The sequence below is a fragment of the Phocoena sinus genome, chromosome 12, assembly GCF_008692025.1.
Source record: "Phocoena sinus isolate mPhoSin1 chromosome 12, mPhoSin1.pri, whole genome shotgun sequence".
NCBI lineage: Eukaryota > Metazoa > Chordata > Mammalia > Artiodactyla > Phocoenidae > Phocoena > Phocoena sinus.
Genome location: NC_045774.1, coordinates 61,381,841 through 61,404,637, shown reverse-complemented (window position 1 = coordinate 61,404,637; position 22,797 = coordinate 61,381,841).

Here is a 22,797-nt window from a genome sequence, read left to right as displayed (position 1 = left end):
GTGTATCATATGAGAACCAAGCCATTTTGAATCTGTGTAGATATACAACATGTAATACTGTCTCAGTCAATTATAAACAAACATACAAAATGTAATGGTTTTTCTAAACAATTGGTATTGTCTAGGCATTCTGCTGTGTGGGAGAGTATGCACGTGATCAGGCTCATGTTCAATCTTTACAATTAAAAAATTCACAGAACCATTTCCAAGACAGATTTTGTGATCCTTTGATAAGTGTAGTTAAGTATGTATACTTTCACATGACTAAGCTACCTTCTAAATAGAGAATTATTTGTATTTTTAGAAGATATTTATTCCCTCTTTAGAAGGTAGCTTAGTCATCAAACATGCATTAAACATTTACTGTGCATAGTCAGAGCTCAAGCTACTGTGATTCTGGGTTGGCGGGAGGGTAGATCAGGGTACGGAAGCATGGGAGAGCCGGATGCAGAGAGCTTATGAAAAGTGCCACTACAGACATAACACACATATACACAACAACTGAGAAGGAAGACACCCTTAGACTGACACACAAAGATAAAAGTAAAAATCATACACAATATACTAGAGTTGATTTAGCTCAGTAAAGAGAAAACCTCTCTAAGTGACCTATCCAAAGATGGAATGGGCTGTCTCAGGAAGCAGCGGGCTTCCAGTGATTCAAGGCGTGACATCTGCACAGGTAGGGAAGCAGTTAGAAGCAAATTCTGTGTGCTAAGAGCAGCCAGATGGCTTGGAAGTAGCAGGACAACTGTGCCAAAGAGCAAGAAGAAATGGGATTGCTAAATGAGAAAGGGTCAGATGAAGGGAGAATAATGAACTCTTAGGATTAAAGGTTTACACTTAATAGAACAGGCAATAGAAAGTTACTAATTGTTCTTAAATAGGGAAGAAAGAGCATTAACGACAGTGTGTGAGGAACACTGTGCTAATGCTCCCATGTGGCCTAGAACTGAAGAGGGCAAGGTTCCGAAGGTGAAGATCTCGGACTGAAGTAATACATTTGGTTAGTGGCTACAGAAGTGAAAAGAGAGAAACAGCAATAGGTAATGCAAGCCAAGAGCTAGATTTGTTGATACAGATGAGTAGACAAGTCAATGAATCAAATATTTTGTGTTGTCATGTTGGGTTAGGGATGGAAAAGAAAAATGAAGACAAGAATTTCTGCTTCCATGATAACAGGAAGGGTGACCAAACCGTTCAGTTTTCACTTAACAAAACCATAAGCGTTATTTTGGGACAATCTAGGCCCATTGGTTAAGTGAAGTGTGACAGCGCTACAATCATGGGTTCAAAACTTACTTTAAAAAAACATTAAGTTGTACTTTGGAGTGAAAGATTGGTCAACCATTGTGAAAATGCATAACACTGTCACAAATGGCCTTGGTTAAATATCACTGCAAATTTTAGTACTACAAATGAAAAATCAGCCTAAAAATATATGTCTACTGTTAGTAACACCATTTTTGAATTTAAGAAAAAACTACTTTTTATCCTACTTTCGTATGGATAATTCATATTTCAAATAGGAAAATGATTGCTACAGTATGCTTTAGATATATTTAATTGAGCACATAAATTATTCTCAAAACATTTACAGATGTTTATTACTACAATAATACTGCTTTTACTTGTTTTACAAATTCTGGTTTTCAGAAGTTTCTTATGCTGAATAAGATTGCATAGTACATATTTCTCAAATTGTTTTTAGATATTTATTTTTTACATTAACTGTGCAGTAAGCAAAAGAGGTATGGAATAACTTTTGTAGTGTTTCTACTTTTGTTACATAAGTGGGCATAATGACTTTTATCTTCATTTTTGTAATACCTAAATTAACCATATGTCCAAATATCATTTTGTATTAATATAAAAATAGCATAATTCAATTCTGTCTGACCCAAATAGTAATGCCTCCACATCTATGTTCTTTCCTAGTGATCAAATTTTAAAATATTCTAAACTAAGAATTATTTTAATTATTATTTGTGATTCTAAAAATGTTCTATCAGAAATATCCCATTCAATTGGATTTTCCTGTTTTGACTGAGGTAGTCGTCTGCTAATTTCTTTTATATATTGGAGGAATACTATTTATATATAAGAGGAATTGTTAAAACTCTTAGTGGTTTTAATCTTTTGTTTTATCTAAAGCAAAATCTGTGTCTGTAACAGACTTCATGAAACTTTTGCTAATCCACACTACAAGCATCAATTAGGTTCTCTCTAGAGTTACATTAGATGATTAATTCATTTAATGTCAGAATGTGTTCCACAAAGATTCAGAAGAATATCTCTCAAACATTTCTAGAGCATTTTTAAAAATCATACGGCTTTGAAATATAATGAAATTCTAATGGGTACTCAAAAGATAAACTTTTATGTCCTAGAATGGTGTTTTTTCAATGAAACAGAATATCACTAGAAACTATACTTGCTGGGGTATAACCTTTAGCATGAACCTCTTCCCTCAGAAGCATCAGACCTTTAAATCTTTATTATTCTATCAGAAACATTCCGAGAGTCAGCTGGGATAACTGTAAAGAAATGTTTGGGGAACTTTGAGGTCCTCTTTCCAGGAAGAGGTAAAGGAGACCTAGCAAGACTTTGGTAAAATGTCATAAGATAGATTTCACCTTATAACTTCTCAGAAGTTACTGTGTTTAGATGTGTTATGCCAACATAACAAAAGGACACCAAGGGGCAAGGATACCAAGAGTCTTCATCTGAACCATCAAACTCAAGAGAAATTAGAAATTAGTCCATCCACTCAATCATCCATGTGGCTTCCTAGATGGTCCTAAAAATGCATTATCCAGAGAGAATTAGAGAAGTTCTTGTTCAGAATTCTGAATTTCCCCAGATGACCAGCTTTTGGACCAGATACCCTGTTGAATGTGGGGTTGGAGGAGATAGTTCTCAGATTGGGAATCAAAAAGGAGGGGAAAGAAACAGAAGAGATCCATGCTCAAGTTTGAGTTTATAAAAGAAATAACAGAGTTTATGTGTATTTGGAACGCCTGGATTATATCTCTGTGGTTGAGAAAGGAAACAGCTCACTGTGATAGAATTATGATCCATGTCACAGAGAAGCAAAGAGTATTTGGGTCAAATATTTTCCCACAAATGGTAATAAACTTATGGAGTGGATGTCCATAAAGGGTTCTCTGAATGGGGAACATTAATGAGCTCAACAGACACCCATTCAGTGACTCAGACAGTGACGTTAAATTCTATTCCCACCACATACAAAAACAAAAGTTAGGTTTGACATTTATGGAAGTCCACACACTGAATCCCAAAGGCTTATTTTCTTTATACAAATGACAGCCTATCCTTGATTTGTTTCTGTAGCATCACTTATGAAGCTGTTTATCTGAAAACTCTAACCCAAGGAAATAAATGAGCGAGTATGGATAAAGAAGAAATGAAGAAAAAAAGAGTGGTAATAAAAAATTAACATTCCTGAAAAAAACAGAAAATTAAATTGATTTTTAAAAACATTTTTTCCTACAGTATAATAAAACATTTTCAAAACCACAAGGCATTTGAAGAAAGCAAAATAAATGGACAAAGAAAAAGAACATTTTTAATAAAATTTTTGAGAATTATAATTTGGTATCTGTCTCCCCCTCTCAAGGGAAAATTACTCTAAGATGCCACCAACAGATACATAGTTGCCAAAGTCAATAATATTCACCTTCCAATGCTGCTATGAGGTATTTGCTATTGTTGGCGTTCCCTTGTTCCTTCAAAATCTGACCACAGTAATCATTTCATTATGTATACACTTATCACACTACCATGCTGTACACCTTAAATAATTTTAAAAATTAAAAAATTACAGGGGCTTCCCTGGTGGCGCAGTGGTTGAGAGTCCGCCTGCCGATGCAGGGGACGCGGGTTCGTGACCCGGTCTGGGAGGATCCCACATGCCGCGGAGCGGCTGGGCCCGTGAGCCATGGCCGCTGAGCCTGCGTGTCCGGAGCCTGTGCTCTGCAACGGGAGAGGCCACGACAGTGAGAGGCCCGCGTACCACAAAAAAAAAAAAAAAAAAAAAAAAAAAAAAATTACAAAATTCTCCAGGCGGTTCCCATCAATAGGTGCTCACAGCAATCTCAGAAACAGATCTTCTAAAATAGTAATGATGTTAAATATTGTCCTTATGTTTATGAGATATTCTTTTCGTGTTCAATACATCTGGCTCATTATTTTTATACACAGCTGGGGAGAGAAAGGTACTTCTGGAAGGCAATTTGTCAACGTATATAAAAAGAACCTTAAATTTTTTTCCATAAGCAATTCTGATTTCTAAGAACTTATACTGGAGGAATCATTGGAGAGCCACATAAATATTTTTGTACTGGAAGGTTTACTGCAGTGCTCTTTAAAAAGCCCCAAACAAGAAACCAACGTAAAGGTCCAAAATAAGAGAATAAATTATGATACCTACTTATAATGAAATAACTTTAAAAACAGCCATGAAAAAAATACCTTTTCAAGACTACTTAGTGACAAGAAAAAATGTTCATGACTTGAGGTTGAGTGGAAATAAAGTGTTATAAAACAACATGTATGATATATTCCAATGTTAATTTATTAATTTAGGTGTGAAGAAAAACACTAAAAGAAGTACAATAAAATATCAACATTAGCAAAATTTTAAGATTGTCTTCCAATGGCATCCATGACACCTGTCTCTCTTAACGTCACCTAAAGTTGTGCCTCCCTTGCCTATACACTATCCTTTATCCACTTCTTTAAAACAGATATTCCTAAACATTCTCTCCTCAAGCTTCTTGCTCCACATTTTCCCGGTCAATGAACGCATCTAGTTTCGTGATTTCAATTGCCTTTTCTGTGTAACTGAGCCCAAATCTACGTGTCCTACCTTCAATTCTCTTCTGAGTTCCAGACCCAAGTTTTCTCTGCCTTCTGAACACCTGCAAATCAGTATTACGCGGGCAGCTCACAACTTTATTATCCTTCCTACAAATTCCACTTATTTTCTTTTGTTCCGCATCTTAAGTGCATCATCCCAACAGAGCCTTTAGATTTTGTCTTGGGCACATGAAAAGATGCTCAACACCATTCGTCATGAAGAAAATGCAAGTTAAAACCACAAGATACCATTTCACACAGACTAGAATGACTGTGATTTATAAGTCAGACAATAACAAGTGCTATTAAGATGTAGAGAAACAGGAGCCCTCACACACTGCTGGCAGGAATGTAAAGTGATGCAGCCGCTTTGGAAAACAGTTTGGCAGTTTCTCAGACAGTTCAATATAAAACTACCAAACGGCCCAGCAACTCTACTTCTAGCTATCTACCCGAGAGCTATGAAAACGTATGTCCACATAAATGTTCGTAACAAAATTATTCCTAATAGCCAAAAAGTGGAACCACCCAAGTATTCATCTGATGAATGGATAAACAAGCATCGTATAGCCATACAATGGAATATTAGTCAACCATAAAAAAGAATGATGTACTGAAACATGCCACAACATGAACTTTGAAAACATTATCCTAAATGGAAGAAGCCAGACAAAAATGGCCACATATGTATGATTCCATTTATACGAAATGTCAAAAATGCAAATTCATAGAGACAGAAAGTAGATCTGTGGTTTCCTAGGGCTAGGAGTGGGAATGGGGATATAATGTAAATGGGCATGAGGGATCTTTAATAGGGGAATGAAAATATTCCAAAACTGATTTATGGTGGTGGTGGCACCACTTGGCAAAATTACTAAAACTCATTCAATTGTATACTTGAAGTGAGTGAATTGTATGATATGTAAAGTACATCTCATAAAGTTGTTTTTTTTTTTTTTTTTAAATCTGTCTTGGTTCCCTGCTCTCCCCAGTCCCTTTACACCTAATTCCTACAAGAAAACCCACACTTTTAAAATTTTCCCTTGCAAACTTTTTATTTCTTTCAAATTTCGTTCCTTTATACTTTCTCTGCCTAGGAGTCTCCTGCCTGTCAAAATATTAATCAACCTCTAAAGCCCAGATCAAAGTTATCTCCTATGTCAAATCTTTATTGATATCCCTTAGAAAAAAATTAATCATTTTCCTCAACTTCTTTTACAATTCTGTGAGCAGTTTCAATAACTCAATTTATATTACAGTTAGAATGGGAGAAAATCTAATTAAGATGATGGTCTTTGGAGCCAGATAAACCGGGTTCAGATCCCAGCCTAGCCACTTCCCTTGGCGTGTGACATTTGGTAGTTACTAAACTCTGAGCCTCTGTTTTTCAATCTTTAATTGGGGATCTGTAATATAAACTTCAAAAAGCTGCTCTGAATATTAGATGAAATAGATGCAAACTGCTTCCCATCTACATAAAACATATTTAACTTATTAAAAAGTTATTAAACGTTAGTTATCTTCACCTTCTTTTCCACCCTGACTCCACCCCTAGATTATGCTTTTACTGATCTTTATAAACCCAGAGCTTGGCAAAATGTCTGCCACTTGGTAGATGACCAATAAATACTTACTGAATTAAATTTTAGTTGTGAAAGTGTTATCACTGTTATAATAACATTCTTCCTATGTTGATTGTCAGTAACCATGATAAATACGTAAATCTTTTTTGCTACTCATCCTGATTGTGTTGTATGAAGTTGCCCATGTGAGAAGCAGCTAGATTGCAAATCAACACCTGCATCTTCAAGCATCTGCTTTGCATTTTTTAAATTTGATGTCGCTGTTTCCTCTGCCCAGTGACTACTGATCTGTAGAGTGTGCTTCTTTCAACCAGAATTCACATGGGTTTCTTCAGACACTTAATTTTCAGGTGCCCTGGAGAATAACTGCCTATACTTGGAAGTTTCCTCTTGAGCCCTCAAAGTAGATTTTGCATGCAGAGTAGCTTTTATGTTAAGCCATACCATCCCAAATACGCCTGCCAAATTTGGAGTCGATCTAACCAAAGTTTTGTTTCATGTACTCACAGCTAGAAATATAACTGTACTTACTTTGCTTAAACTGCAAAGTGCATTCTCTGTGTCTCTCAAAAGTGCAAGACAGGGCTTCCCTGGTGGCACAGTGGTTGAGAGTCCGCCTGCCGATGCAGGGGACACGGGTTCGTGCCCCGGTCCGGGAAGATCCCACATGCCGCGGAGCGGCTGGGCCCGTGAGCCATGGCCGCGGGGCCGGCCTGCGCGTCCGGAGCCTGTGCTCCGCAACGGGAGAGGCCACAACAGTGAGAGGCCCGCGTACTGCAAAAAAAAAAAAAGTGCAAGACAATTTTACTCTAACCTGTTGTTGAGTATGTGTAGCTCTGGGCATCCTAAATTTTCTTATCGTACCAGAGCAGCATTCATGAGCTGCCTCATTCCTCCCCAGGTACTGTGTTTCTCTTGTTCCTCCTTATTAAGCTTCCCCTTTGACCATTTCAGTGCTCTCTTTGTGTTAATGTGCATTAATTCCCTCTGGACACAGACTCAGACTATTCACCTAATTATTTTGGAAGGAATTCCAGAAAACGGACATCTAGGCACATGTCTAGATTTTTTTTTTTTTTTGCAGTACGCGGGCCTCTCACTGTTGTGGCCTCTCCCGTTGCGGAGCACAGGCTCCGGACGCGCAGGCTCAGCGGCCATGGCTCACGGGCCCAGCCGCTCCGTGGCATGTGGGTTCTTCCCGGACCGGGGCACGAACCCGTGTCCCCTGCATCGACAGGCGGACTCCCAACCACTGCGCCACCAGGGAAGCCCTAGGCACACTTCTTGATCCATACTGCCTGGTCCTTAACCAGCACCCACAGTTCTGCTTCCTGATATTATGCTCTATATGTAGCTTCTAACGATGGGATAATAGAAGTCTTGAGCTGGCAAATGTTCAGAGACAGGTCCTGAGATTGGGGGAAATAAAAAACTCTGGCCATTGAAACTTTAGTCCAATTCTCATTCTTAGGTTTTTCACGAAATCTCTGTCCCTCATAAGAGGTATGTTTCTAGCTACTGAAATGAGGACTATGCCAGTTTATGAGGAGAATACTACCAAAATTCACAACTGCTTGGATTCCCAAATGCAACATAAATTGCTTTAAATCTAAAAAGAAAAAAAAAGGTACAAATGAACTTATTTACAAAACAGAAATAGAGTCACAGATATAGAAAACAAACTTATAGTTACCAGGGGGTAAGGGGGCTGGGATAAACTGGGAGATTGAGATTGACATACACACACGGCTATATATAAAGTAGATAACTAATAAAGACCTCCTGAATAGCACAGGGAACTCTACTCAATACTCTGTAATGGCCTATATGGGAAAAGAATCTAAAAAAGAGTGGATATATGTATATGGATAACTGATTCACTTGGCTGTACACCTGAAACTAACACAACATTGTAAATCAACTATACTCCAACAAAATTTTTTTAAAAATTAAGGTCCTTTAATCTGTGATTCATTTTCTAATGTGGAATAATTGTTGAAAACTCCTTGGCTAATTATCTTTTTTGTGAACAACTGTCAGCTGTAAGGTGAGAGCAACAACCCCCCCCCCCTTACAAATACATCTGATGCTAAATACAGGCAGGTGTAAGTGACTCTGCTTAGCCTTCTTTACTTCCTCCAAGAACAGCCTCCAGGGCTGAGCGCCCACCATGTCTGCAGTAATGTGGGAAGGACCTGTCTTTATTTTCTACAACAATCTAATAAAGTGGTACTTTTATTTATTCCCATTGTGCTGATGAGGGAACTGTGGTTTAAAGAGACACTATAATTGGCTTGAGTCATGATACAGATAGGTCTGACTCCAGCGTCTATGGTGCCAGTAATGCTGACGACGCACTACATACCTATGCCTCCCCTCTCCTCAGCAAGCCTAGTGCCATCATCTTGCATCACTTTTTTTTTTAACATCTTTATTGGAGTATAATTTCTTTACAATGGTGTGTTAGTTTCTGCTGTATAACAAAGTGAATCAGCATATACATATATCCCCATATCTCCTCCCTCTTGTGTCTCCCTCCCACCCTCCCCCATCCCACCCCTCTAGGTGGTCGCAAAGCACCGAGCTGACCTCCCTGTGCTATGCGGCTGCTTCCCCCCAGCTATCTTTTTTACGTTTGGTAGTGTATATATGTCCATGCCACTCTCGTCCTGCTGGCCCAAGTCCTGCTCCCCCTGTTGGATGTCTTCTAAGTCAGTTTCCTACTTTTCGCTTCCATGGTTCAAGGCTTCATTATCTCTCACCTGGACTTCCATTACCGCCTACTGAAGTATGTTTTTGTGCCTCTACAGCATCATCCTTTTATCTGTCACACACACTTCCTCCACCACATAAATATTTCTCAAGTAGCACCTGATCATGGCTCCATCTTACTCAGCAGCCTTTGTTGTCTCCTCATTAGGGCTCCTCCAAAATCTAGTCCCACCCTCTCTTCCCAGACTTCCTCTCCCAGCATTCCTTCCTCATTGGAATATGCATCCTTAAGGATGGAGTCTTTGTCTACTCTATCATATACATACCTCGACAGAGCCTGGCACAGAGTAGATGCTCAAATAAGTGTTGGGTGAAAGAATGAAGAAATCTTATGCTTCAGCCCGATCTTATTGCATCCAGAATAAATCAATCCTAGATTTTTCCCAATTTGATTCCTTTGCTTAAAATATGTACCTGTGGAGTCCTCCCTACCATTTCCACTTAGGCAATTCAATTTCCATTAAAATATATCCATTATTTAAGTTACAGCTCATAAGTCAACTTCTCCAACTGCAAACACCCTCCTCCACCTCTACACTTTGATTATAACTCTGGTCTCACGCTCAGTACGTTTCCAGTCTCACACTCAATCTATTTGCTTTGAATTATAGTTAATTCTCCCCCATTCGTTTATGAGAACACTGACTCAATGGGCAATGTCTGATTCAGTTTTGTATTCCCTGTAATGTTGAGTATAAAATAAGCCTAAATAAATGCTTGTTAATTTTTTAAATTGAATTGGGTCTCAGTACAAGCCACTTCTGAACTTCTTCTCCATAATTAGTAAATACTGATACACACGTAAACAATAACAGTTAAAAATACTAATGACATTGACACCAAGGACTTTGCACGGATTCTCAGCAGCCCTGTGAGGCAGGTACTATCCTTATCACATGGGGAAACCGAGGCACAAAGAGGTTAAGTTCTCTAAGTTCCCACTGTTAATAGAAAGCCCGAATTTTAAACAGGAAGTTTGGCTTTCGAGTTCATGCTCTTAAACTTGGACACTACTGCCCCCAATATTGGAAAGGAGAATTTTTTTAAGTAAAGCAATGTGTTTATTACTCTGAATATTAGTTTGTTATCGAACTTTTATTAAGCCTTATTTATATTTTGGCTGGTACATAATTCCCTGAATTGCAGAATAGTTCTTTGTCTGCCAGTAGGTTTTTAGTTGTAATTTTAAGCATACAGATCCTATACAAATTTTGTTAGATTTATACCTAAATACTTTAGTTATTTTGGAGCTTTTGTAAATGGGATTTTTTTTTTAAACTTTGATTCTCCATTGCACTTTACTTGCTTGCAGGAATACAGTTGATTTTTTTGTGTTGACCTTTTATCTGCAACTTTACTAAACCCCCTTATTGGTCCTAAGAGCGTTTTTGCAGACTCCTTTAGAGTCTCTGTGTAGACAATATTTTAATTTCTTCCAGTAGGAGAAATTTTTAAAAGAGCCAAATATAAACATATATATCTATACCACAGGCCGATAAGTATGTAAACTTTTAGGAATTTAGCATATTTGGATTTATATTTTGTGTATCTACTATTTTTTTTTAGCAATATTAAGAGAAGTGATGGGGAAATGAATTTTTTTCCATTGAAAAAATAAGTCAGTAAATGAATAAAAATGGAAGATTACATTTCAGACATAGCGTGTGGAAAACTATTTGTCTCACTAACCCCAAAACGTTTCCTTCTGGTAGCAGGACCCTTAGAAGTCATTGCTTTGTGATAATGTTGAGTTTTTTTTAAATAAAAATATGGTTTATTCTTTGAAGTATCCACTAGGTGGCAGAAAATTGTTACTGTCTCAAGTGACATTACTGGGCTAGTCCTAAAGCTTCAGATTTAGGCAAATTGCCTTCACACCTACCCTTAGCAACGCTGGCCTTGTCACACGTGGCATTTTGGTTTTTTTTTTTTCACATCTTTATTGGGGTATAATTGCTTTACAATGATGTGTTGTTTTCTTCTGTAAAATAAAGTGAATCAGCTATACATATATCCCCATATCCCCTCCCTCTTGTCACGCTTGGCATTTTAAAGCAAACAACTATTTTTAAGCTGGGAAAGAAAAATCAGAGGTTTTCACAGTAATAAATATTAGGTATGAGCACACTAATTATATGTTTCTGTTGTTTGCTTTAACATAGTGGGAACGGATGCACAGACGTTGGGTGAAAGGCTGAGAGCCCTCATAGAATGTTCCATCCAGATGTCAGATAGTAAGATTAAGCAGAAAAACCTCCAGTAGAACAGTTTTCTGTAACTTTCAAGTCACCGTTCTCACCCCTGGTTGCACATTAGACTCACCCGAGGGCCCAACCCAGATGCCAGCTCTCTGATGGTGGAACCCGGGCACTGGTATGCGTTCATGCCTCCTAAGCTATAAAATAAGAGGATTAGACTAGGCTTCCTAGTCTTTTTTCAAGCTCCAACATTCTAGGAATGATGTCTTAACAGCCTATCTTACTATAAGCTCCATGACTGCAAAAGCTAACTCTGTTCTAGAGCCTCTATGAATATTAACTTAGTTAAACCACTACACTGTGAAAGAGTTGGGGAAAAATAACTTACCCAAGGCCACACAGCAAGAGGAAATGTTGAGATTCTTGCTGGCAGTCTGGCTTCAGAGCCCACGCATATACCATTATGCCATAATTCCCTCCTAAATGATTAATGAATGAACAACATCCATCTCTCTATTATTCTGTCTATATCTAAAAATGCATCTGCACTAACAGGAGGTTCTAACATTGTTATCTAAGCTGGAGCTGCCGACCTTGTTGGAAAATTGACATAACCTATCTGGCAACTGTGCTTTAGCAATGACTAACTCTAAAAAAAAAAAAAAATATCACTGCACTGGGAGTGCTCTTGCTTTTCTGCAGAAAGCTGTAATTGAACTTATTACTCCATGGCATTTTGCAAAACAAGAGAATTTGACATGCCCTTAGAATTTTTCAGGAGAATTCTAATTGAATAAATTTTATAAACATACACTGACATGGATTTGACGCCAAGGCTCATAGGGACTAATCAAAACTTAATTCTAGGGAGGAACCAAGATGGCGGAGTAGAAGGACGTGCTCTCACTCCCTCTTGCGAGAACACCAGAATCACAACTAGCTGCTGGACAATCATCGACAGGAAGACACTGGAACTCAACAAAAAAGATACCCCACATCCAAAGACACAAGAGAAGCCACAATGAGACGGTAGGAGGGGCGCAATCACAGCAAAATCAAATCCCATAACTGCTGGGTGGGTGACTCACAAACTGGAGAACACTCATACCACAGAAGTCCACCCACTGGAGGGAAGGTTCTGAGCCCCACGTCAGGCTTCCCTGCCTGGGGGTCCGGCAACGGGAAGAGGAATTCCTAGAGAATCAGACTTTGAAGCCTAGTGGAAATTGATTGGAGGACTTCGACAGCAGTGGGGGAAACAGCGACTCCACTCTTGGAGGGCACACACAAAGTAGAGTGCACAGCGGGACCCAGTGGAAGGAGCAGTGACCCCTGGGGAAACTGAACCAGACCTACCTGCTAGTATGGAGGGTCTCCTGCAGAGGCGGGGGCGGGGGGGTGGCTGTGGCTCACCATGGGGACAAGGACACTGACTGCAGAAGTTCTGGGAAGTACTCCTTGGCGTGACCCCTCCCAGAGTCTGTCATTAGCACCACCAAAGAGCCTAGGCAGGCTCCAGTGTTGGGTTGCCTCAGGCCAAACAACCAACAGGGAGGGAACTCAGCCCCACACAACAGCAGTCAAGCGGATTAAAGTTTTACTGAGCTCTGCCCAAGAGAGCAACAGTCAGCTCTACCCACCACCAGTCCCTCTCATCAAGCCTCTTAGATAGGCTCTTCCACCAGAGGGCAGAGAGCGGAAGCAAGAAGAACTACAATCCTGCAGCCTGTGGAACAAATACCACATTCACAGAAAGATAGACAAGATGAAAAGGCAGAGGGCTATGTACCAGATGAAGGAACAAGAGAAAACCCCAGAAAAACAACTAAATGAAGTGGAGATAGGCAAACTTCCAGAGAAAGAATTCAGAATAATGATAGCGAAGATGATCCAGGACCTCAGAAAAAGAATGGAGGCAAAGATCGAAAAGATGCAAGAAATGTTTAACAAAGACCTAGAAGAATTAAAGAACAAACAAACAGAGATGAACAATACAATAACTGAAATGAAAACTACACTAGAAGGAATCAATAGTAGAATAAGTGAGGCAGAAGACCGGATAAGTGACCTGGAAGACAGAATGGTGGAATTCACTGCTGTGGAACAGAATAAAGAAAAAAGAATGAAAAGAAATGAAGACAACCTAAGAGACCTCTGGGACAACACTAAATACAACAACATTCACATTACAGGGGTACCAAAAGGAGAAGAGAGAGAGAAAGGACCCAAGAAAATATTTGAAGAGATTACGGTCAAAAACTTCCCTAATATGGGAAAGGAAATAGACACCTAAGTCCAGGAAGTGCAGAGAGTCCCATACAGGATAAACCCAAGGAGAAACATGCCGAGACACATAATAATCAAATTGGCAAAAACTAAAGACAAAGAAAAATTATTGAAAGCAGCAAGGGAAAAATGACAACATACAAGGGAACTCCCATAAGGTTAACAGCTGATCTCTCAGCAGAAACTCTACAAGCCAGAAAGCAGTGGCATGATATACTAAAAGTGATGAAAGGGAAGAACATACAACAAAGATTACTCTACTCACCAAGGATCTCATTCAGGTTCGACAGAGAAATCAAAAGCTTTACAGACAAGCAAAAGCTAACAATTCAGCACCACCAAACCAGCTCTACAACAAATGTTAAAGGAACTTCTCTAAGTGGGAAACACAAGAGAGGAAAAGAATCTACAAAAACAAACCCAAAACAATTAAGAAAATGGTCATAGGAACATACATATCGATAAATGCCTTAAATGTGAATGGATTGAATGCTCCAACAAAAAGACACAGGCTTGCTGAATGGATACAAAAACAAGACCCATATATATGCTGCCTACAAGAGACCCACTTCAGACCTAGGGACACATACACACTGAAAGTGAGGGGATGGAAAAAGATATTCCATGCAAATGGAAATCAAAAGAAAGCTGGAGTAGCAATACTTGTATCAGATAAAATAGACTTTAAAATAAAAAATGTTACAAGAGACAAGGAAGGACACTACATACTGATCAAGGGATCAATCCAAGAAGAAGATATAACAATTATAAATATATATGCACCCAACATAGGAGCACCTCAATACATAAGGCAACTGCTAACAGCTATAAAAGAGGAAATCAACAGTAACACAATAATAGTGGGGGACTTTAACACCTCACTTACAGCAATGGACAGATCATCCAAAATGAAAATAAATAAGGAAACAGAAGCTTTAAATGACACAATAGACCAGATAGATTTAATTGATATTTATAGGACATTCCATCCAAAACCAGCAGATTACACTTTCTTCTCAAGTGTGCATGGAACATTCTCCAGGATAGATCACATCTTGGGTCACAAATCAAGCTGCAGTAAATTCAAAAAAAATTGAAATCATATCAAGCATCTTTTCTGACCACAACACTATGAGGTTAGAAATCAATTACAGGGGAAAAACCGTAAGAGACACAAACACCTGGAGGCTAAACAATACATTACTAAATAACCAAGAGATCACTGAAGAAATCAAAGAGGAAATAAAAGAATACCTAGAGACAAATGACAATGAAAACACGACGATCCAAAACCTATGAGATGCACCAAAAGCAGTTCTAAGAGGGAAGTTTATAGCTATACAAACCTACCTCAAGAAACAAGAAAAATCTCAAGTAAACAATCTAACCTTATGCCTAAAGGAACTAGACAAAGAAGAACAAACAAAACCCAAAGTTAGCAGAAGGAAAGAAATCATAAAGACTAGAGCAGAAATAAATGAAATAGAAACAAAGAAAACAATAGCAAAGATCAATAAAACTAAAAGCTGGTTCTTTGAGAAGATAAACAAAATTGATAAACCATTAGCCAGACTCATCAAGAAAAAGAGGGAGAGGACTCAAATCAATAAACTACATATGAAAAAGGAGAAGTTACAACAGACACTGCAGAAATACAAAGCATCCTAAGGGACTACTACAAACAACTCTATGCCAATAAAATGGACAAGTTGGAAGAAATGGACAAATTCTTAGAAAGGTATAACCTTCCAAGACCGAACCAGGAAGAAACTGAAAATATGAACAGACCAAGCACAAGTAATGAAATTGAAACTGTGATTAAAAATCTTCCAACAAACAAAAGTCCAGGACCAGATGGCTTCACAGGTGAATTCTATCAAACATTTAGAGAAGAGCTAACATCCATCATTCTCAAACTCTTCCAAAGAATTGCAGAGGAAGGAACACTCCCAAACTCATTCTAGGAGACCACCATCACCCTGATACTAAAACAAGACAAAGATACTGCAAAAAAAGAAAATTACAGACCAATATCACTGATGAATATAGATGCAAAAATCCTCAACAAAATACTAGCAAACAGAATCCAACAACACATTAAAAGGATCATACACCATGATCAAGTGGGATTTAAAGCAGGGATGCAAGGTTTCTTCAGTATATGCAAATCAATCAATGTGATACACCATATTAACAAACTGAAGAATAAAAACCATATGATCATCTCCATAGATGCAGAAAAAGCTTTTGACAAAATTCAACACCCAGTTATGATAAAAACTCTCCAGAAAGTGGGCATAGAGGGAACCTACCTCAACATAATAAAGGCCATATACAACAAACCCACAGCAAACATCATTCTCAACAGTGAAAAACTGAAAGAATTTCCTCTAAGATCAGGAATGAGACAAGGATGTCCACTCTCGCCACTACTATTCAACATAGTTTTGGAAGTCCTAGCCATGGCAAACAGAGAAGAAAAAGAAATAAAAGGAATACAAATCAGAAGAGAAGAGGTAAAACTGTCACTGTTTGCAGATGACATGTTACTATACATAGAGAATCTTAAAAATGTCACCAGAAAACTACTAGAGCTAATCAATGAATTTGGTAAAATTGTAGAATACAAAATTATTGCACAGAAATCTCTTGCATTCCTATACACTAATATGAAAAATCTGAAAGAGAAATTATGGAAACACTCCCACTTACTATTGCAACAAAAAGAATAAAATACCTAGGAATAAACCTACCTAGGGAAACAAAAGATCTGTATGCAGAAAACTATAAGACACTGATGAAAGAAATTAAAGATGATACCCACAGATGGAGAGATATACCATGTTCTTGGATTGGAAGAGTCAATATTGTGAAAATGACTACTACCCAAAGCAATCTACAGATTCAATGCAATCCCTATCAAATTACTAATGGCATTTTTTACAGAACTAGAACAAATCATCTTAAAATCTGTATGGAGACACAAAAGACCCCAAATAGCCAAAGCAGTCTTGAAGGATAAAAATGGAGCTGGAGGAATCAGACTCCCTGACTTCAGACTATACTACAAAGCTACAGTAATCAAGACAGTATGGTACTGGCACAAAAACAGAAACCTAGATCAATGGAACAAGATAGAAAGCCCACAGATAAACCCACACAGCTATGGTCAACTCATCTATGACAAAGGAGGCAAAGATATTCAATGGAGAAAAGACAGTCTTTTCAATAAGTGGTGCTGGGAAAACTGGACAGCTACACATAAAAGAATGAAATTAGAACACTCCCTAACACCATACACAAAAATAAACTCAAAATGGATTAAAGACCTAAATGTAAGACCGGACACTATAAAACTCTTAGAGGAAAACATAGGAAGAACACTCTTTTACATAAATCACAGCAAGATCTTTTTTGATCCACCTCCTAGAGTAATGGAAATAAAAACAAAAATAAACAAATGGGACCTAATGAAACTTAAAAGCTTTTGCACAGCCAAGGAAACCATAAACAAGACGAAAAGACAACCCTCAGAATGGGAGAAAGTATTCACAAACGAATCAACAGACAAAGGATTAAACTCCAAAATATATAAACAGCTCATGCAGCTCAATATTAAAAATACAAACAACCCAATCCAAAAATGGGCAGAAGACCTAAATAGACATTTCTCCAAAGAAGACACAAAGATGGCCAAGAAGCATATGAAAAGCTGGTCAACATCACTAATTATTAGAGCAATGCAAATCAAAACTACAGTGAGGTATCACCTCACACCAGTTAGAATGGGCATCACCAGAAAATCTACAAACAACAAATGCTGGAGAGGGTGTGGAGAAAAGGGAACTCTCTTGCACTGTTGGTGGGAATGTAAATTGATACAGCCACTATGGAGAAGAGTACGCAGGTTCCTTAAAAAACTAAACATAGAATTACCATATGATCCAGCAATCCCACTACTGGGCATATACCCAGAGAAAACCATCATTCAAAAAGACACATGCACCCCAATGTTCATTGCACACTATTTACAATAGCCAGATCATGGAAGCAACCTAAATGCCCATCGACAGATGAACGGATAAAGAAGTTGTGGTACATATATATACAATGGAATATTACTCAGCCATAAAAAGGAACGAAATTGAGTCGTTTGTTGAGATGTGGATGGATCTAGAGACTGTCATACAGAGTGAAGTCAGAAAGAGAAAAACAAATATCGTATATTAATGCATGTATGTGGAACCTAGAAAAATGGTACAGATGAACCAGTTTGCAGGGCAGAAGTTGAGACACAGATGTAGAGAACAAACATATGGACACCAAGGGGGGAAAACCACGGTGGGGTGTGGATGGTGGTGTGCTGAATTGGGCGATTGGGATTGACAGGTATACACTGATGTGTATAAAATTGATGACTAATAAGAACCTGCAGTATAAAAAAACAAACAAAAAAACAACTAATACTAAACTTTCTTTGGGTTATTTGTATGGAAATATGTGAATATAAATGTTTCAGACATTACATGAATTTCTAAAAATCTTATATGTTCTGGTATAATGTTATAAGTCATAATTCTAGTTATTACTTTAAAACGTATATCTCAGAACTGAATTTCCTTGTCAATTGCATTATTATGAACTTTCATCAAATCTTTAACCGTGGTCATTTTTAAGTCTTTTGTCATTTACAGACAGTTCTGGGTGTACTCTGATGCTTTCGCAAAAATGTTCCTATAAAAGGGTTTCATCGTCTAGGAATTCATGGAAAAGACTCTGACAAGTACAGGTTTCTGGTAACTGACTATACTGCTGAACTGAATGAATAAGCATTTTCCGAACTCTAATGGAAAACTGATGAATTCATAAACGTGCTAACAAAAGATCAAGATGAAAAAAAAATTAATTACATGGGACTGAGCGAACGGATGAGGATGATTATAATTTTTGTGACTTTCTGTTTGAATACAAAAAAAAATCCCACAAGGACTCAGAGGCAAAAAATATACAAATCAATTTTCACTGCAAAGTCAAGGAGCTGTTACAGTGGAGGATTACTGGACTGAACGTCAATATTATGACAGTATTAGCATGTTTCGTGTTTGGTAATTGCAAACATTGTTGCTTTTGTTGTGGTCATCCATTTACAATGCCTGGTGTCAGTTTATTCATCTCTTGTAAAAATAAAATACAGTGTGTGTGAAAAAAAAAAAAAACACAACTGAATTCTATCCACACTCTGTCCTCTCTTTTTAGAACCTCACTTTTTTCTGGCACCTGAGCATGTAGGTCTCTTGACCCAGCAGAGAGCTCTTCCTTAGAAACGCAGGTGGATATGATATAGATTCTTCCACACTTGGCTTAATCAAGCTGAATTCCTTGGAGCTTCATCCTTGAAAATATATCCATACTTTGTGCCAACATTTCGTGCTAAATAAAGACCTGGGGGCAGAGCTAAGTAGTAAGCATGATGTACAGTTGCTATGAAAGTTTGGATGATCTGTCTTGAGGAAAGTAGTCAAATTCACAAGAATTAAATGCCTCTAAGATTGACCATTATGTGCTATCATTTTCCAGCTTTTCATGATGGAAAACATATGCAAAAGTACAGTGGGTAGCACAATGAACACTCAGGTACCCATCACCTAAATTCGATTAATTATTAACTCTTGGCCAGTCTTCTTTTTTCTATACTTCTACCTATTCCTTTCCCCTCACACATGGATTATTTTGAAGCAAATCCCAGACATCATACTACCTCATCTGTAAATATTTTAGTATGAATCTCTAAAGAGGCTCTTTTTAAGAAAATATAATTTATCAGATAAAGTAAAAATTACATTTTTAGAATTCATTTTATCTAGGTCCCATTATTTATTACCTAGGTTCTTAAGAATTAAAGGTTAGCATTGAGGAATTACATTTTGTTTCCATAAAGTAATTTATCAGGCGAATTTTAATCAGGAGGAATATAAAGGGCCTCAGCACTGCACCACAATTTACCTTTTTTTCCCCTAGCACTTTGTCCAAACTTTAGACTATGTTTGGTTCCTGCCAAATAGTTGTAATCTCCTTAGTAACCATTTACTTTTAGAAAAAAAATTGTTTCTTCTGGGTTAAACGCCAGTAGCACATGTTGTGTGAGATACTAGGCTATGGCGATTTAACGAACCCTGGAAGTCTACTGCACATCCCCCAAACTGTGGGTCGGGTGATAATTTTTAAGCTGTGGAGAAACTCCCATTGCAACTGGACAGTGCGATGGAAGGAGGCTGACTTTTAAAAGGAAGGACTCTCCACAAGGACATAACCTTGAGAGCAGCTCCTTGGGCTCAGACTTTCTCTCTTGAAGGTCACTAGATTATCACGGAGGCTCTCTCCCCAGGTAGAGCTTCATTCTGTGCAGTCACTGGTCCATGAATTCCCAGAGGGGTGGGCTACAGCAAGGCGTATTTCCCCCATGGTATGTGCAAACTCCCTGAAATCAGTGAGAGAGGATTTTTCTAAACCATTGTCCCTACTAGGATTGGCAGCCACCCAACAATTATCTGAGAGAGTCAAGCGTAAATTCTGGCCTAACCAAGTGAAAAGGTGCAGGAAGGAAAGGAGACAATCTAAACTTGTAGTCTCTCTATCCTTGAGGTTCCCAAAGGGCCACTGTGGTTAATTTTAGAGTTGGAATGGGACTTGGCACTTGGTTACGGCACTGGTGCCTGGAGTGCACTTCCGTCAGCAGAAATCCAGACGTGAGGAGAAGGGAACTACAGCAGGCTCCACGGAAGTGACATTTCTACCAGCCTAAAATTACCTGAAAATTATATCCTGATATTGTTCAGCACAGTGAAACGTTCTACCTTCAACAGTTATACAAACGCATCTGATTCTTTCAAAGATCTATTTCAAATCTATCAATCTATCATTGAACCGATTCATGGTCTCTCTCTTTCCTCCTCGTTTTCTCTAATTTAGGAGTCTGGTTTTCTTCATCTTTGTACTGGCCCTGTCCTTTTCCTTCCAAGTATGCCATCAAAACAAGCTTAGCCATCCTAACTGTCTTGAGTCACGACCTCCTCATACACTTCACATCACTCTGCCCTCCTGTCGGATAGCCAGTCCTCATTCCCTGTCTGAATAACAGCCTAACACATACAGCAGAACCGGTCAACAGAAGTATTTCCCTCTCTTTTTTAATTAACCAAGATAACTCTACTACCAATTTTCACTAGTGAAAGGCACCACCATGTCCTTTTCCCCAGGACAGGACATCAAATGTTTTGCTCTTTTCTCCCACGTTCCATTTTTTGATAAAATGTTTTTCATACTTTCTATAAAATATACATTTCCTTCATGATGACCCAAGCATCTATGATATCGCAGGCATTTCATTATACAGACTACTATAATCTGGTCAAGGAGTTACCCAACTCTGGCCTCTCTCCCCATGAACTCTTCTGGAGATAGACGTGCTGCATGTCGTTCATCACGGCACCACCTCTGCTCTGCTCACCTGATTACTCCTCATTCAGATATAAGCAGATCAGCAAAGAGCGTACACTTTGGTATCAGACAGACCAGCGTTGAATCTTGGTTCCATTACTTACTAGCTATATGATGTTGGAAAGTTGTTCACTTCACCTATTTTATAGATGAGAAAAATAAAGTATGATAATACCGAGTATGATAATAATACAACTTGCGTCATAGCGTTGTTACAAGTATTACATTAGTAAGTGCAGAAAGTGCTTACATGGTGCCTGGCATCTAACTGTTTTATACGTGTGGGCTCTTTGGGATAGAAAGTGAATTGAGAAATGACTAGAAACCTGAAGACTAAACTGTAGGATGTGCCATTTCTCCTTCTCTCTTACTACCTCTCCACCCCCTCACACACACACATGCACACTCATGCAGTATCAAGATAAGGGTTGAGTCAATGAAGTAAACAGATTAAATGAACACTGACCCAAGAATTAGAAAGTTTAGTTACCCGACAGCCAGAGCTGACAGCTTCATAATGACAAGTTCATACCAAATAAAGAAAATGAGGATGGAAAAACGTTAATTACATTTGGTAAGTGTGCACAAGTGTGTCTATTTCTCATATTTCTTACTATCTTCTATTTCACCACTTAGCTTCCAGCTTTATTTAATCCATTCTCCACGTTTTACATTTTTATTCAACTAGATTTGTCCTCTTGGCAAATCTCCTAACTCATGTTTATAAATCAGTATGGAGAAGTGTACAGGTATGTATCAAGAAAACACATATACTTGGCCTATGGGACTTTATAATCTAAAACAGAAGCATATATAAATTGGAAATTTAAAAGAACATACAGTGAAAAGTCTCCTTTCTATTCATGTCCCCCCATTTTCCCTCCATCCCTCCCTCCCACATTTTTTAATTTCTTAAGAATTTTGCTAGCATTCCATTATTTATTTACAATAAAACAATTATAGATTGTTTCTCACAATTTTTATATACAAAGTAGCATATTATCCATGCTAATCTGTACATGGACTCTTTTTAATTCAACTTTTTAGTCTGAGGTAATCGCAGAGTCACTTGCAGTTTTAAGAAATAACTTCAGAGAGATCCTGTGTATCCTTTACCCAGTTTCCCCTGATGGTAACATCTTGCAAAACTATAGCACAATAGACAGCCAGATGTTGACACTGATCCAGCCTGGATACAGAACACTTCCATCGTCACAAGGATTCTTCATGCTGTCCTTTTGATAGCACCTGTTTTCTTTTTTTTTTTTTTTTTTTTTTTTTTTTTTTTTTTTTTTTTTTTTTTTTTTTTTTTTTAGCGTTACGCGGGCCTCTCACTGCTGTGGCCTCTCCCGTTGTGGAGCACAGGCTCCGGACGCGCAGGCTCAGCGGCCATGGCTCACGGGCCCAGCCGCTCCGCGGCATATGGGATCCTCCCGGACCGGGGCACGAACCCGCGTCCCCTGCATCGGCAGGCGGACTCTCAACAACTGCGCCACCAGGGAAGCCCAGCACCTGTTTTCTTATACAATGTGTTTGTTATCAATAATTTTCCTCAAACTTACATGTAAAAAAAAACTACA